This window comes from Mus caroli, chromosome X (genome assembly GCF_900094665.2).
Source record: "Mus caroli chromosome X, CAROLI_EIJ_v1.1, whole genome shotgun sequence".
NCBI classification, from domain to species: domain Eukaryota; kingdom Metazoa; phylum Chordata; class Mammalia; order Rodentia; family Muridae; genus Mus; species Mus caroli.
In genome coordinates, this window is record NC_034589.1 from 1,367,206 (window position 1) to 1,385,335 (window position 18,130).

The following is an 18,130-nucleotide window of genomic DNA, read 5'->3' on the forward strand; positions in this document are numbered from 1 at the left end:
AAAAAAAAAAAAAAAAAAAAAAAAAAAAAAAGAGATATATGGGATGTCAGAAAGTGAGAGGTAAATCTATCTTAAAAATTATTCTGAAAGTGAATTATTTGAAGAAATTATTTCTAAATATCTCTAACAGAGAACTCTGAAGTTGTCATTTATGTATCTTTAATTCATGAAGAAATCAAAGAATGAAAGAATTATAGGCTTCCCCAAGCTTATTGTAGTAGACAACTGGATAAAGCATCAAGAAAGGGTCTAACAAAACCTTGAACTTCAATGACATTGTTGGACAGTGAAGGAATTACATGTGAAATCCCTTAAATAAAAATCTATTGACTTTTTAAGGAAAGGAAATGCTAGACATAAGATACATTGGAAGAGAAATTAAAACTCGTTAGATGGGTTCATGAATGAACTGGACACAACAAAGGGAAAAGTGAGTGGGCTTTAAAAATTAACATTTCTAAAATTCAGACTGTCCAAGAACTGTGATATAAATAGGGAAGACACAGTGGGAGTATTGGGGAGGGGGAATAAATAACAAAAGAAATGTGTGATATAATAATGACTTGAACTAGGGAATGGGTTCAGTGGGTAAAAGTGCTAGCAGCAAACATGAAGACCTGAATTCAAATCTCCACCAACCATGCGAAAAAGCTGCACATAACTGTGCATGTCTGCAGCCCCAACACTAGAGGGCAGAGACAGGCACATCCTTAGAGTATGCTGGTCAGCCTCCCTAGCCAAATTGGCAAGCTTCAGGCTCAGTGAGAGATCCTGTCTGAAAGGAGTAAGGTGGAGAGTGATAGAATATGGTATCTATGTCCTCTGGCCTCTCCATATGTACATAGGCACATGCAAACACACACATACATGTACACACGCATGTACACACATACATGTGCTCACACACATACATGCACCCACAAGAAATAATGATAATAATAATAAGCAAAAATTCCCTAAAATTAATGATCAATGCAAAAATAAGTTGAGAAAGCTCAAAATACAGTGAAGATGATAAATGCCTCTACCCAACACACCAAACAAAAAAGCCTATATATAAATATATCAAAGCCAAAACACAGGAAATCAAAATGAAAGGATGGGAAGTAGTGGAAAAGAAGGTGGTATGTGGTAAAATGAAAATTTTAACACTACATAGATAAATCAAAGCAAAGCAAAGCAAAGCAGAAGTATCTAAAATCATTCACATTTCTACTTTAGAAAACTAGAATATACTGACTGCATAAGTAAACCAAAATTAGAGAAGGGGAAGAGGAGTAAGTGTTTGTATTTGAAAGCTTCCCAAGCTTACTGTTGAAAACCTGACTCCCAGAAGGATTCAGAGGTAGAGCTTGTGCAGGGTGATATGACTGTGAGACTCTGACCTTATAAACAGATTAACCCATCAACGAATTCCTATTTTAATGCCATTACTGAGAGGCAGCAGAAACCAGAGGAGTGGGCCTACATCACTACATGTCCTGGAAGAATGCACCTTTTATTTTTTTAATGTTGGGATTGAACCCAGGCCAGCTCATACGTGAGGCGTGCCCTCTATCAACTGAGACTATCCCATGCAAGCGTATATCCAGGACCTGGCCTCTTCCTTGCTTTCTCTGTTTCCCAGCCATCATGGGAGGAGCAGTTTTGTTCTATGTTCTACCTTACTTGGCCTCCAAAGCAGTGGACCTAGCCAAGTATTGACTAAAATCTTTGAAATATGAACCAAAGTAAACACACCTTTCTTCCAGTTGATTTCTCACTAATATATTGTCACAGTAATGGAGATCTGACTAACACAGAAATCAATAGAAAAGCCAACAAAATAAAATGCTTGTCCTTTGAAAAGAAGAATAACAAGTTTAATAAGTTTAATAAATTAGTCAGATGGATAAAAAAAGATAAAAATCACTGTAATAGGGTTGTCTAGAGTCACAGAACTTATGGAATGTCTTTCTATATTAAGGGAGTTTATTATGATGACTTACAGTCTATATTCCAACTACCCCAATGGTCAGTGGTGAATGGAAAGACCGAGACTCTAGTAGTTGCTCAGTCCCACAAGGGTTTCAGCTGGTCTTCTGTACAAGTAGATTCCAAGAGATATACTGGCAAGTAAATGCAAGCAGGCGAAGAAGAGCAAATCTTCCTTCTTCCAATGTCCTTATGTAGGTCTCCAGCAGAAGGTATGGCCCAGATTAAAGATGTGTGCCACCACACCTGGATCTGGGACTTGTTTTGTCCTAAACTGACTTTGAACTCAAAGATCTCCTTGCCTCAGTATCCTGGGATTAAAGGAATGTACTACCTTGCCTGGGCCTAAGCTATTCATGGCCACTATACCTCAAGATCTCCATGTCAAGATCCAGGTCAGAAACTTGTGTCTTCCAGCCTCAAGATCTGGATCAATCCTGGATTGTAATACATTCCAAATATATCATGTTGATAACCAGGAATAGCAATTATAATCACTAATGCCAAAGACAAAATAAAAGCTGAATACGGTAGCACATGCAATCCCAGATCTTAGAGGGGTAAAAACAAAAGGATCATTGAGTTAAGGCCGACGTAGATTACATAGGAAGTTCAAGGCCAGACTAAGAAGCTACATAGTAAGACTATATCTTAAAAATAAAGGAAGATAAAGACCATCACTATTGGCTGCATGGACATTTCAAACATAATAGAGCATATTATTAACAGTTCTAGGTCTAGATGTTTATTATATCCTGTAAAAGTATCTTTTATTTGCCTGATACAACTGTTGTGTCAGAGAGTTACTGCTGAATAGGTCACCCTCTCTAGCTCTTTCTGAACTATGGCTGGCTGGTTCAATGCAGCTATTCTGGCTCAAACTTCTCTCCAAACTGATTCAAACTTGCTTCTCACAGCTTCTGACTTAATTGCTCTGCCAAGCCTCAAACTACCTTTAGCAATCTGATCTAATCTTCTGGCTCCTTCTCATTCTGTAACTCATTCTGTCTTCTCCTGTGTCTACCTTGTTCTCTCTGCAATCTGTCTGTAAAACTGTCCAGGTAAGCTGTCTCTGAACTCGAGGAACTGAAATGTCACCAATTCAACTGCCACCAACTTAACTCTACTACACTGCCTCAAAACTGACTTCCAATTGCATTGCACTGCCTCACAACTGACTCTGAACTCTGTTGCACTGTACTCAACTGACTAAACAGAACTGACTCTACTAGAACTCAGAGATCTGCATGCTTTTGTCTCCTGAATACTGGGATTAAAGGCATGTACCTAAGTTTTCTTTACCTGAAACTTGCTCTATAGCGGGCTGGCCTTGAACTCAATTAGATGTACTTGCATCTGCTCTTAGGACTAAAGGTGTGTCTGTATTCCAGCAGATCACACAACTTAGAAGGTTTAGAATGAGACCCCTTATCAGAGCAGTCATGTTGCTGCATTAAAGGTCCTCTACAATAGCCTAGATGAAAGAAATTAATAATTCTTGAAAAATAAAATTGATCCACTGAAATTCATACAAGAAACACTAGATTGTGAAAACAGGCCTGCATTTATTTAAATAAACTGAATCAGTAATAAAACTCCAAACTAGAAAACACAAACAAGTTCACCAGTGTATTCTACTGTACTAAACACTTAAGCAGAAATCATGTTTGTTCTTTACAATCTTCTCCATTCTATGAAGCCAGGATTAGCCTAAGACCATAATTACATACAAAATAAGAAAACCATAAACCAGTATCTCTTATGACCATAAATGTGAAAGTATTGAACAGATCATTATAAAATCAAATACAACAATACATACAAAGGAATCATAGAGCATGAAAAGACATTGAGGAACCTTAAGTGCAGAAGGATGAGTTAAAATAGAAGACCTTGGGAAAAGGTGACAGACACACAGTATGATTCCAAAGACTGTGGAAACAATAAAATGAGCAGTGCCTACAAAAGATTTAGGGTAGCAGAGGAGAACAGAGTGAAGAGGTGGGGTACAGTGGATACTATAATGGTAGTTGGTAAAGCTGAGTAGTGGTGGCACATGCCTTTAATCCCAGCACTTGGGAGGCAGAGGCAGGCGGATTTCTGAGTTCGAGGCCAACCTGGTCTACAAAGTGAGTGCCAGGACAGCCAGGGCTACACAGAGAAACCCTGTCTCGAAAAAACCAAAAAAAAAAAAAAAANAAAAAAAAACAAAAGGTAGGTGGTAAATATATGTTATTATATATTTGCCTAGACCCATAGGCTACACAGCATAGAAGGAAACCCTCCCCACGCACATTGGTGCCTGCCTATGTGCCCAAACACTTAACAGCGCAAGCCCATAAGCTCCAGTCTAAACTAGGCAGTATAGTGAGAACCTGTCTCCAAAAAATGGCATGGATTAATGGTGGAGGCCTGTAAAGTCAGGAAGCTAAGACAGGAGGATCCTGGGGCCCAAGCCAGCCTAGGCTCTACAGCAAGACAATGTCTCAAACAAATAAGTTTTAAAAAGAGAACTCTAATATAAACTATGAACTTTTGCAACATATTACAATGTATTAACATTGGTTCATTGTTAGTAACAAGTGTGAAACACTAACAGAAGATGTTAAGAACAAGGAATGCTGAGGTAAGAACTATATGGAAACTTTGATATTTTCCAGTCAGCTGTTGAGATAAACCTAAGACTGTTCCCTCCTAATTGATTCTGTTAGTTTAAAAAAAAAAAAAAAAAAACTTAAGTAGACCAAATTGCAGTTTACTCATAAGGAAACACTGGTGTTAAAAAGTACCCTGTAAGGGGGCTGGAGAGATGGCCCAGTCTTTAAAAGAACTTGCTGTTCCTCCGGTTTCAGTTGCTAGCATCCACCTAGTGGTGCAAAATCATCTGCAACTCCAGTTCAGGAGCTCTAACAACATGCGCATGGTTCATATATGTGCTCATAAAACAAATACCCTGCAAGGGTGGGACCAGGGGTAGACCCAGGAAGATGGAGAGATCCTTAGCTATACAGGGGACTTAAAGCCAGCATAGGCTACACGAGACTCCATCTTAAAAATAAAACAAAAAAAGTCATCATCCTCCGTGCAGAAATTCCTGTAGTAATTTAAGAATGGAAGCCCTGAGATCTCCATTGTGCTTACAGTCATGAACTACTGCCCTTTATTAACATGGAAAGGATGACAGAATCTTGAAGTAATGTAAAGATAAAACACTCATTCAATCTTGTTACTACAAAAATTAAAAAAAAATGAATGGATCTAGTGGCAGTGGTAATTACGCCTATAATCCCAGCATCCAGCAGGAGTGCTATGAATTCAGGGCCAGTCTAGGTTACATAGTGACCCTTTGTTTCCAAAATACAAACAAGTAAATGAATTATTGAGTGAATAAATGAATGAGGGTGTAATCTAAGGATACTATGCACTGTCTACATCAGATAAGAATCCTGTTTTTAAAATTCCTATCACAGAACAGTGTGCTAAGCAGCAAGAACAGTGGAGGGGAGAAAATACAATCTTAGAATGTATGTACAGCCTGTATAAGAGAGTAGACGCAAAGGCCTTTATGGAACAAAACCCTAAGTAAATGCAATAGACAAAGAAAGTGGTGGACAGACAGACAGACAGAAGTGAAGACATAATACTACACTATATGCCGATATAAAAGTCTAGGAACTTTTAATTTCCACATTGTATGCTTTGCATATAAGATTAGCAAAAAGATAGACACCTCCCTATTCCTCACTCCAGAACAACCTATGGTAGACATCTCAAGGCATTTCCATCTCTTGCCTACAGGTCTTGAATGATAAAGGGGTATTCTACAGGCTCAAACTGTAAAACCTCCTGTAAATACAGAGTCTCTAAGAATAGCAATACCTCTCCTGGGCATATATCCAGAAGATGTTCCAACCGGTAAGAAGGACACATGCTCCACTATGTTCATAGCAGCCTTATTTATAATAGCTAGAAGCTGAAAAAAAGAACCCAGATGCCCCTCAACAGAGGAATGGATACAGAAAATGTGGTACATTTACACAATGGAGTACTACTCAGCTATTAAAAAGAATGAATTTATGAAATTCCTAGGCAAATGGATGGACCTGGAGGGCATCATCCTGAGTGAGGTAACCCAATCACAAAGGAACTCACATAATATGTACTCACTGATAAGTGGATATTAGCCCAGAAACTTAGAATACCCAAGACACAAGAACAATCTGAAAAACACATGAAACTCTAGAAGAACGAAGACCAAAATGTGGACACTTTGCCCCTTCTTAGAATTGGGAACAAAACAGCCATGGAAGGAGTTACAGAGACAAAGTTTGGAGCTGAGATGAAAGGATGGACCATCTAGAGACTGCCATACCCAGGGATCCATCACATGATCAGCTTCCAAATGCTGACACCATTGCATACACTAGCAAGATTTTGCTGAAAGGACCCTGATATAGCTGTCTCTTGTGAGACTATGCTGGGGCCTAGCAAACACAGAAGTGGATGCTCACAGTCAGCTATTGGATGGATCACAGGGCCCCCAATGGAGGAGCTAGAGAAAGTATCCAAGGAGCTAAAGAGATCTGCAACCCTATAGTTGGAACAACATGATGAACTAACCAGTACCCCCAGAGCTCATGTCTCTAGCTGCATATGTATCAGAAGATGGCCTAGTCGGCCATCAGTGGAAAGAGAGGCCCATCGGTCTTGCCAACTTTATATGCCTCAGTACAGGGGAACTCCAGGGCCAAGAAGTGGGAGTTGGGGGGGGGAGTGGAGGGAGGATATGGGGGGACTTTTGGGATAGCATTGGAAATGTAAATGAAGAAAATACCTAATTAAAAAAAAAGAAATTGGGAAAAGGATAAAAAAGAAAAGAAAAAAGAAAAAAATATTCCTCCAAGGGTATGGTGAAGAAAAATAGTTGTAGGAAGAAAAATATGTACATGTGTGGGGAATTTGCACATTTGCAGGTTGTATAGGCATTTGAGCTTGTACTCTACAGCTATCACTATTTGATGTCTTCATCACTGTGTCCATGTACACTGTTGATCCAGAAGGAGTTTGTTCCCTAAAGGTGCCCACCAGAGACTACATGCAGTAATCTGGCCCTTATTATACATCCATTACCATACTCTCAACATTAAACTGAATGCCCGATATACAGTAGAAACTAGACAATGGGGAGGGGAGAAGGCAGATCTAATAGTTCTTTGTCCTTCCAGTGAATCTTTAGCTGGAAACCATGTCTGCGACAATACTCACCTCTAGGCTGTGAGGAAGTAGAGAAACATATCAGGTTTGGACTCCTGACCTCATCCTGTATAACCAACCATACAGGACAGAATACAGAAAAAGCCTACACGCTCCAGGTACCTGAGTATTTTATGTTAGTTGTAGAAAGAAGCCAACTAGAGTACCTGAAATCTCTTAAATAATCTGTTAGGGGGTTCCCTGATATATATGACTCACTCAAACAACTATTTTACTCAAGAGAGGGAAGGAAGGGGGGAGGGAGGGAAAGAAGGAGGGAGGGATAGGCTGACACACAGGGTCTCTGGTCCTTCTTGATGCAGATGAGCTCACCTTCTCTGAACCCTTGCCCAGGTGCATTGCATTGAGATAGCACTAAGCACCCAGATAGCAAGGATTAGAGAGGGGGAGCAGAGGAGAAGGACCAGGGCCTTGAGTACTCAATGTGCATGTGCGGGGGGGGGGGGGCAGGAAGCACTGTACTGTACACCAATATGAAAGCAGAAATGAAAAGTCTTACACTTTGTGTGTTCCTGTAGAGAAAAAGTCCCGTTTTGTGACCCACCATCAACTGAAAACATGGAGATGCCACTCCCTCCACATCTCTTTTGAGGGTAAGAGCTAGCCTATCTTGGGGATTACCACCTGCTCAGCATGGTGTCAGCAAACCTGGACTTGTTGGGGGAGAAATGAGGAAGCACTGATTCACAGGTAATTGCCCTTCTATAAGGAAGTAAAAGGCCCCTCTAACCGTCAAAGAGCAGAATGTTGTCAACAAGATAACATTCATATCTAGATGACAAAGACAACAGAGTGGGGGAGGCAAGCAGAAGGCTTTATCTCGACGTACATACCCCATGTGTGTGCACAGGTATACTCTACGTATGAACTAATGAAGAAAAGGCCTACATTCCAATACCCTGAGCTCATTTCTAACCCTGGAAGCTGTATCATGAAGAAGCTTAATCTCCATAGGCCCAGTAGAGCTAGCATTTCAGACAGCTTAGTTCACTGCAGCGCTACCAAACATTAGGAATTCAATCAACCTGGATGACCAGAACAAAATACAAATATAAGCAACCTGTTAAAAGAGCAAGAAAAAGAATGAGAAGTGGTGCATAAGCTTCTCCTATAAGTATGTAAGGCTCAGGGTTTGTATTTTTGCATAGTCCCAGTGTACTGATAAGAGCATCCATGCAAAGCAAAATGGCATAGCCTTTAAATACCAGCACTCAGGAGAGTAAAACAGGAAAATTATGAAATTGTAGCCAGCCAGACTATATTGTAAGATTTTATCTGAAAAGGAATAAAATAAATGAAATGAAAAAAAAAACAAAAAACATGCATGCCAGGTCTTTAATAACAGGCAAGGGTGAACAAAACCTGGGGTTTTAGTGTGTAAGAAGAAAGTTCAATGCACATAAGCATAGACTGTGATTATGTCTCCCCTCCTGCCTTTTAGGTATTCAGAACTACATCTATACTTCCATATGTCACATGTGCATCCACATGGAAACACACACGAGACTGAGAAGTCTTACTTCCTAGCTCCCTGAATGGCTGCTCTCTCAGTAGGAAAGCAAATTTCACCACACATCTCTCCTCTGGAGAAAGCTATGCTCTTCAGCGGAACACTCCTGCAACAACACATAGCACAGCATAGTGAACAGTCAACATGTGCTAATTAAATCACCTGGCAGAAGATTCATGATGACAAGGCTCACTCTCATGTGTAATCCATGCACACAGAAAGTGTTTGTGTTGGTTTTGGTTTTGTACACCAATTATGTGTCTGTCTATAATATTAGGTACATGCCTACAGAAATCATGCTACAGTTTCTCTCTCTTTGTTGCATATTCATTTAGCCACATGCCATCATCAAGTGTGGGAATGAGAAGGCAGAAGAGACAAGATGAGCTTCTCCCAGACAGCCTGCATGAACATATATAAGAAAGAAGGGAACTCTTTCCTTTCTAGCCCCTCACCTGGCTGGATTCTGTGATTATAAGATTTGAGTGATCATCAGAATCAACTGGAAGGCTTAAAAAGAATATAAACTGCTATGTGTTATGACCGGATAGGTCAGGGGTAGAACTCCGCACTTTGACGGTGATGCTGCTGGTTCAGGGATCCTGCCTTGAGAAGCACCACTGTAAATGGTCATTCAGAACATGAAGCATCTAGACACAGTGGCACATCAGACCTATAATCCCAGCACTCGGAGCCTGAGGCAGATGAACCAAGAGATCTGGGTTAGTCTGGAATAGACAGTAAGTTCCAGGCTGGACTAAGCTACTTAGTAAGACCTCCCTCGTCTGAATAAAAAATATACATGATATAAAGACTACTATTTTTAACATGAAAGAGATTCACTTTTCTTTTTGGATCACATGTTGCCCAGGCCAGCTTGCAAATGTGTGTAGAAAAGTATGACCTATGGAGGTGGATATGGGAAAATCAGCTTGAGGGACAGAGCTACACAGTAAGACAGTAAGCTCCTGTCTTCAAATGGGAGTAGTGATGGTAGTTGACAGGAAGTCACTTAGTCTACTGGTCTTCGGGCTGAAGGGATGAGGATGGCAGGAGAGGGAACAACACAATCGGCTCCATATCCACTCTTCCTGTGAGCGAGTGACTCCTCTCCACGTAGGCCCATGTGTTTAGGCATATCTAGGGCCATAGGAGGGGGAATAGTTTGAGAAATCTCATCTATCAGACCCTGCACTGAGTCATTCATACAGAATAGAAAACAAGGAACAATAGACCTAGGTCATTCTTTTGAACAGCAGTTGGTGAGTCTATAATAGTCAAGGATCTTTTGTGTGTTTATTAGTCTCCTAAGAGAGTAGCACCTCTGTTCATTTTGTTTCCTGCTACATCCTCTATGACTAACAGACCTGTATCATCTAGTGAATACCTGAATATTTGTGAAAGGAAGGAAAGGAACAGGGGTGTGAACATACAGGGGCTCTGTCCTTTAAAGTGCAGGCGAAGTGCCACCCTTTGGATTCCTTGGACAGGACTTATTATTGAAAACAGCACTTGTGCTGAGGATTAATGCTCCTGATGAATCAGGTCAGATAATCCTCTCTGTGGGCACAAATCTGTGAATCCTTTCCTCTGTATACACTGCATTTATATGGGACTGTGTGAAAATATGCAAGAATCCATGTGGACAGTGTACATGAAGTCCCAGTCTACAGTCCACTCATGCAGGCATAATGGATGTGACACAGCTCACTCTCCCTGGACCATTTGCTCCCTGAAGGAAGGAACCACATGTGGTTCATACTCCTGTGGACCAACTCCCTAGTTGTACCTGCCATACTGAACAAATAGACAGGAAACAGTGGAAGGGGGCATAAAGGTCCTACATGAAGATAACTCAATGCCTGAACCCTTGCCCAGGTGTATTGCATTCGGAAAGCACACTCATCCAAGGAGCAAGTACTAGAAAGGCACAGCCTGCACCTATGCCCTTGGCATGTGGGTTCAACAAGAAGGCTTACTGTTCTTGCCCTGTGCATTCCTCCAAGAGTTGAACTAAAGAAGAATTTCTCTTCCAGGTGTCGGTATGAGAACTAGAATGAAAAGCTGCGCACTTATGTCAATACAGAGTTTACTATGTGCCCCACTTGTTCTTGATACCTGTTAGGGTCATAGGTGGAAATAAAGTTCTACCTATAAAATCTAGGTGGGAAGAGGCCAAATTTGTCACATTCACTCTCCCATGCACCATGCCCTTTGTATTTGTAGAAGGAAAGAAGGTGGGGGGAGGCATAAAAGAAGTATGCAAGCAGCAAACAGATGAAATATGATGCACAGACCTCCTGTCCTTCTCCATGCAGATCAGGCTCACCTTCCCCAAATCCTTGCCCGGGTGCATTGCATACAAATAGCATTTTCACCCAGGGACAAAGGATTAGAGAGGATGAGCAGAGCAGAAGGTCCAGGCACCTATACCATGTTTGTGTGGTTCTGTATATAATATTTAGTTTTCCTGGTCCTGGTTCAGCCAAGCATCACCACCTATACCCAAGCTTGACATCCCTGATTTATTTATGTATCTGCCCCCTCCCCACCATGAGCATCCTCTCTCAGAGAAAACTTCTATGTATACAAAATGGTATCTCTCCCAGATCATACTTGAGAACTTGTGGGGGCCTGATTTATGTTTGGAAGGTAGCAAGAAGGCTGGGATCTGAGAATGCATATACATGCTGAAAGAGGGCACAGTGGAGGAGGATACTCCATTCCTTTCCAATGCCTTTATGCAATTCAAGCTTTGTGGAACAGGGGTTATCACTGGATGTAACATACGGGTTGCCTGAGTAGCAGCACCTAATGTGTGCTCCTCATCACATGATCTGACACTTAGCAAACTGGGAATCAAGAAAGCTCATGCTGAGAATAGAAGCATGTCTACCAAACATGATAAAGACCATTTTCCCGTTAGAAAATGTGTAGAACGAAGTCTGACAGCTAAAACCAAAATCAAATGGTGGCCAGGTGGGAGGAGGAGAAGGAAAGGTGGCAGGTGAGATGTGCAAGTATGGGCCATTCTACACGCAGACAAGGCTCAGCCTCTTTGAATCCTTGAACAGGTGTGTTGCACTGAAGCAGCATTCACACCTAGGTTCCAAGGATTCGAGAGGGGGAGCAAGCAAGAAGGCTCAGGAACCTGCCCTTCCTGTGTGTGGTCAATATGCTTTCGTACAACACACTAAAGGAGAAAAGAGAGATGCACTTTGTCCTTTACAAACACAAAGGTCTGGCTCTCAGAATCCTTGCTGAGGAACACTCTCACCCAGGTAGCAAGGATCAGAGAACTGAAGCGGGACAAAAGGCTCACAGCAAATGAATGCATGGGCTCACCTTTGACACAAGGTACTTATTTGTGATGAGAAAGAAGACAAGGTTCTTGAGCTTCACATTAAGTATGTCTAGGCACCTGAGTTCAACTCCCAGCCTCCACATAAAAGAGCCAAGCATGACGAGTCAAAGAAAGGTGGATCCCTTGGCCTAACTGGTGAGTGCCAAGTCCCAATTAGAGACTGTTTCAAAAAACAGGGTAGATGTCCCCAAAGGGGAAGCACCTCAGGTTGACCTCTGCACCCTACACACACACACACACAAACACACACACACCACACACACACACACAGAGAGAGAGAGAGAGACAGAGACAGAGACACAGAGAGACAGAGACAGGGTGACAGACAGACACAGAGACAAAGAGACAGACAGACAGATAGACAGACAGAGACAGAGAAACCTGTCTAAATAAATACATTCATATTTTGTTCTGAGATTATAAAAATATAAAGCCAGAGATACAAAATACTGAAAGAAAAAAAAGACAGAGAGACAGAGAGAAGAGGCCATAAGCTCACAAGATGGCAGTAGAGATTGGCATCCTTTAACACACATCAGCATCTTGTTAAAGTTACTTCAGATACCTGGAGGACTTGGTAATAAGATAGCTTACAGAGGTTTCTCATTAGCGAGCTCAAGATTTTGTATTTCTAAAAGGGGCTGGGTGATGCTGGGGACCTTACCACCATCATGGATAAGACAGAGAAACTGTGGAGTTTGGTATCTACAAACCCTGTTTCAAACCTATACTTCACCATGTACTGGATTAAAGAATCTACCTGCTTTCTCCAAGGTCAGGGACTACTTCTAAAAAATGAGAATAACAAATGCTATCTCTTTAAAGAGTACCAAGAAAATTAAGTAAGATGCAAGCCTAGAGTGGGATGCAGTACCTGGCCCCTGGCTATTATTATTTTTACCTCTTACACTCCCATTTTTGTACATATGTGTCTAAATGAATGTCCTGTTTACAATAGTATGGTCATACTCATATATGCAAAAGCCAGGTGAAGGAGGCATGAATATCAGTGACATGGAGAATCTGTAAAAGACAATGCAAGGACTGGCTCTCTGGTAATTCTTCTTCAATGTGCCTAAATCAATGGAAGTTCACACCCCTTCCTGTGAGGGATATGAAAGACAAAATCACAAGTTTCAATCTTTCACTTTCCTAGTATATGTCACAGAGAGGGAAGAGAGTCAGGACTAAGGAGAGAGGGGGGAAGTAGAGAAGGGGGAGAGAGAATATAAATGAATGACAGTAAGGCATTTTCTCTATGAGAAAACAAGTGTATCAAACAACAAAAGAAACCTTCTATGCTCATGGGCCTGTATATGGTGTATACCTAGCTATAGATGGGCTTCTTTCATATTTGTTCTCCTATGTACCCAGCTTATGCAAAAGCATATCTATGACTGTCTAGGTATGTGTTTACAAAAGTGTCAGTGTTAACAAACAAGTATACCTTCCTATAACAGCTCCATCAAAGATGAAAACCAAGAGAGCCCACTGCTCTTCCTTAGAGGTGTAAGAGAACAAAGTCAGGGTAGCAGGACTCTGTTCCTGCTAAGCTGTCAGTGGGATGTCTCAGGTGCCTAGACATTTGTAGGTTGCCTATGTGTGTTGAGAACGTGATGAATCAGGTTTGAGACTTAGAAAGTGGAGGCTAAAGTAAGGAGGTTCATTCTGCAGCTTCTCAGGCATGTATATGTGATCGTACACAGTGAGGATGGTTCTCATCCTCCTGTATGCACCTGCTACAAAGACTGGACTGCCCAACTTACCCCTGGCTCCACACATCAGCACACTATCATACAATAAGAACTATAGTCACATACTTCATGGTGTTTGGTAAACCACAAAGTACATATACAATAGTAGTCACATAAGATTTCATCACCTAGTGATCCTTATTAATTTAACTATACACTCCCATGGTGATTTAATGAGAATTGCCCTCACAGGTTCATATATTGGAGTGCTTGGTCCCTAGTAGGTAAAGCTGTTTTGGGAAGGATTAGAAGGTGTGTGGCCTTGTTCGAGGAGGCAGATCACTAGGGGTAGACATTAAGCTTTCAAAAACCCCAAGCCAGGCCCAAGCTTGTTTGTGTTTCTCTCTCTCTCTCTCTCTCTCTCTCTCTCTCTCTCTCTCTCTCTCTCTCTCAATATCTCCCCTGCCTCTGCCTATAACTTGCAATAAGATATGAGCTCCCAGCTCTTGCCCCAGCGTCATGCCTGCCTGCTTGCTGCCATGTTCCCTACCATGATGGTCATAGACTCACACTGAAATTTTAATAAGCCCCCAATTAAATTGTTTCCTTTATAAGTTGCCTTGGTTATGGTGTCTCTTCTCAGCAATTGAACAGTAACTAGGCAACTCCATAATATTCATACAACGACAAAAATAACTTAACAACCATATTTCTCAGAAATTCCCATTGTTAAGAAATACTTAGCTATAAATACACACAGGCAAACAAGAGAGCCTTCCATCTTTAAATTCTTTCTGAATCCCAGCTCTATATACTGCATGTAGAAAACACTAGCAGCAGGTATCACATGGAAGGAGAAGACAAAATAGGTGGATCATAAGGATTGCATAGAGAAATTAAGACAAAATTTACTTTTTATAAACCCTTGAACATATGAAAGGAGGAAGCTTTATGAGAATAAGAAATTTATTCTTAGATACAAACCTTAGCACACAATACATTCATAAGCCCTCATGCTTTGCCTACTTTTGGACATGCAAATTCAAGAAATGCTCAAAAACCTCTGCACTAGGAGAAATGATAAATACATGCTTTCTTTGTGCAGACGATGCTTGCTCTCTGTGAGTCCTTGCCCAGGTACTGTGCACTGGCAAAGCTCAAGGTGTTAAGGATTAAAGAGGAGGTAGAGGTGGTACCCAGACATGCATACAATCATTCACAAGAAAGAAGAAAAAGAAGTTTGCCTTTGGCTACTTCTCTCATACTTCATATCCAACCTCAGAAAATCCAAATTGCTCTACATTTGAAGTACATTCATAACTATTTTTCACCACTGTCAGCATCACCACCTTGCCCCAAGCCTCTGTCAGACCTCACAATACCTATATTATTTCAGTGGCTTCCTAGTCAGCCTCTGGAACTCTCCTGATTTGCCCAGTCAAAATGAGGGTTATGAAACAATTAACTATCTAAATCCCTAATAACTCTAACTTTGAATTATAAATAAGAACTTAAGCTGAATAATATATTTTATCTATTACTAACAGTATGAGACAAACATTTTGTTAATACTGTTGATCATGAAGAAGTTTAAAAACAACTAGCAATCCAGATGCAATGAGAACTCTGATGCCCACATAATATCTGAACTCTAATACGTTATCTGACTTAAGGAAACAAACGCTTGTTGAAAGCATGTCATATGTCAGAGTGATGATGACAATGAGTAAGAAGCACTGCTGCATCCTTGAAGGCAGAGAAGTTATCAAGTAACTACTGGAGACAAAGGACTGAAGGCCAACTAAGCTTGACTTTCAGCAACAGGGTCTATATTGGCACAGTACTCACTAAGTGGCCTATGGTAGCCTGAAACTTGCAATAATAGTCCTGTCTGCATACCTTAAGTGCAGCAGTACAGACACGTGACACCATATTTGAAGAAGCTCACACTGGCAGAAGATGGAAAATTTGAGCTTCACTGCAGAGAAGAACTGCAATGAGGGAAAAACTAAATACATTTAAATCCCTGTGTTTATCAAAATAGTTTTTGAATGCATATCTTTACAATAACTCATTTTTAGCCCTGATAAGAAAGTCAAGCATTTAGCTTTTCTTTCTTAGGAAAACTGTTATTAGTAGGTAATCAAATAGTAAATGAGGGGAAGTTTTACTTTACAGAAGTTATCCAACAATTAACAGGAGGGTGAATAGTGGAATGCCATCATTCTACAACTGCTAATGAAATAATGCCTCTAGGATTTGAGCATCAATGGCAAACTACCGTACCACACAAAGACCTGTATCTCTGAATGGAGGCAGTTCTTTCCTCCCCACAAATTAAGCCTGAATCTAATAAGGCTCCTAGATACAACTCTCAATTAATAGGAAATGCAAAGAAAAGGAGCATGGAAACTACATCAGAGGAATGTGCTCATAAAAACACAAGACTGTGGAAAGCCACACAGATATATGACCTACTTTCTTCCAACAAATAACTATGAGGAAAAAGGTAAAGATGGAATTATAATTCAAAGGCACTTAAAATACTGGCCAATGAAATTAATGCAAGGGTCTTATTTAGAACCTAGTTTATGATACCTCCAAAAGAAATGGAAATTTGAACAATGGGTATATGATGTCAAAGAATCGGTAATTATTTCTAACCATGAGAATGGCACAATGGCTTTTGTTGGATTCACACTAATCATCAGGACTCCTCCCTCCATCTATGACTGAACCCTTTCCACGTACTTCTGCTGCTGCTTCAATGGCTTTGATGCTCCCAGAACACAGCAGCCTTTCCTAAAGACTCCATTGGAAACTGAAACGCCACCACTTTCCCTACTATTGTCCCTCCATGCCATTACATACCTGTTCCCCTTGCTTTTTCATTCTCCTGGGCAACAATGACCCACTGTGTGTTTAATCATTTTGTTTACTGCCTTCATCTCCCTAATACTCCTGTGTATGTGGGGCATAGGGAAATACTCAAAGTAAAAAAGATAACCAAGCGACATTTGCTGAATAGCCTACCAAACAAATCAGCTGTGAACCCTAGGTCTGGAAGAAAATGAGGAAAAAAGTTCCAACTTTCAAGAGAAAGAGTTTCAGTGTCAAACAAAAAAGAACTATCCAAATAAATGTCTAAAAGCTATCATACACTCTCCTGCACAAAGAATATATGTGGGAAAGCATGACACAGTGAGGGTTTTTTCCACTCCCTGAAATCTAGTATATATGTGAACAAATGGATCTAAAGAAGTAGGTGCAAATTTCCTCATAGCATAAGCTTATGAGAAATAAATAGCTAGATGGCTTTCTTTCCAGCTAACTTGAGAATGAGAGTCCCGAGAAGGCTCTCTCTGCTCCCCTATATACAGGAAAAGGAAGACCTGCTCAAAAGACTTTCCTTCCTTCTAAGCAATAACTGTCACCAAAGGTAAGGGTCCATACTCTGTACAAAATACAGTATGGAATTAGAAGGTAAGAAGGCTGGAAATATAACTCAGTTGATAAAAGTATGCCTAGAACTCAATGAACCCTGGGTTCGATCCCCAGCACAGCAGAAACCAGGTGTACATTCCTATAATCCTAGCATTCAGGACAAAGAGGCATGAAGATCAGAATTGGAACATCAAGCCAGGCATAGCCACTCCAGTCTTATATCTAGCACTGAGAAGGCAGAGACAGGCGAAGTTCTGAGTTTGAGGCCAGCCTGGTCTACAGAGTGAGTTCCAGGACAGTCAGGGCTATACAGAGAAATCCTGTCTCGAAAAAAAATGCTCCATCATCATCCTTAGCTATGCAGGGAGTTCGAAGGCAGCATGGGACACATGAGCCCTCCCTGGAGAAAGAAAACTGTGAGATGTGCATGTCAGGTGGAAGAAAGGACAGATGGCTGTTTCCTTGGGTATGAGGGAGTTTCTTTATGAAGTTGTGTATGCATATGTCCACCATGCACAAGAGAGCAAGGAAAGCTGAAGCTCACCATCCTGCAAACCCTGCATGTGGGAGGGGTTTTCAGAGAGCTCACCCTCCACCATGCAAGGGATGTGAGAGAGGGAGCAGGGAAGGGTTCACTCTCTTGGCACAACAGGTAGGTACTTTCTATGGAAAAAGCAACAGAAAGCAGCCCAGGCATCACACAGAGACAACAAACCAGCTACATGAAACTGATGGTGGGTAAGGCAGGAGGAACACACACATGCGGACCAAGAGGGGCATTACAGGCAGGAAAGTCACTTGGAAGAGATGGCAAATGGCAATGCTGTATGTATGTGTGTGTGTGTATATATATATATATATATATATATA

At 41.0% G+C, this 18,130-nt stretch overlaps 1 protein-coding gene across 3 annotated transcripts in view; it reads right to left on the reverse strand.

Moving 5' to 3' along the window:
* Positions 1-18,130, reverse strand: part of Clcn5 (chloride voltage-gated channel 5) — a 172,276-nt gene that overhangs the window by 81,810 nt on the left and 72,336 nt on the right. The window lies entirely within an intron of this gene.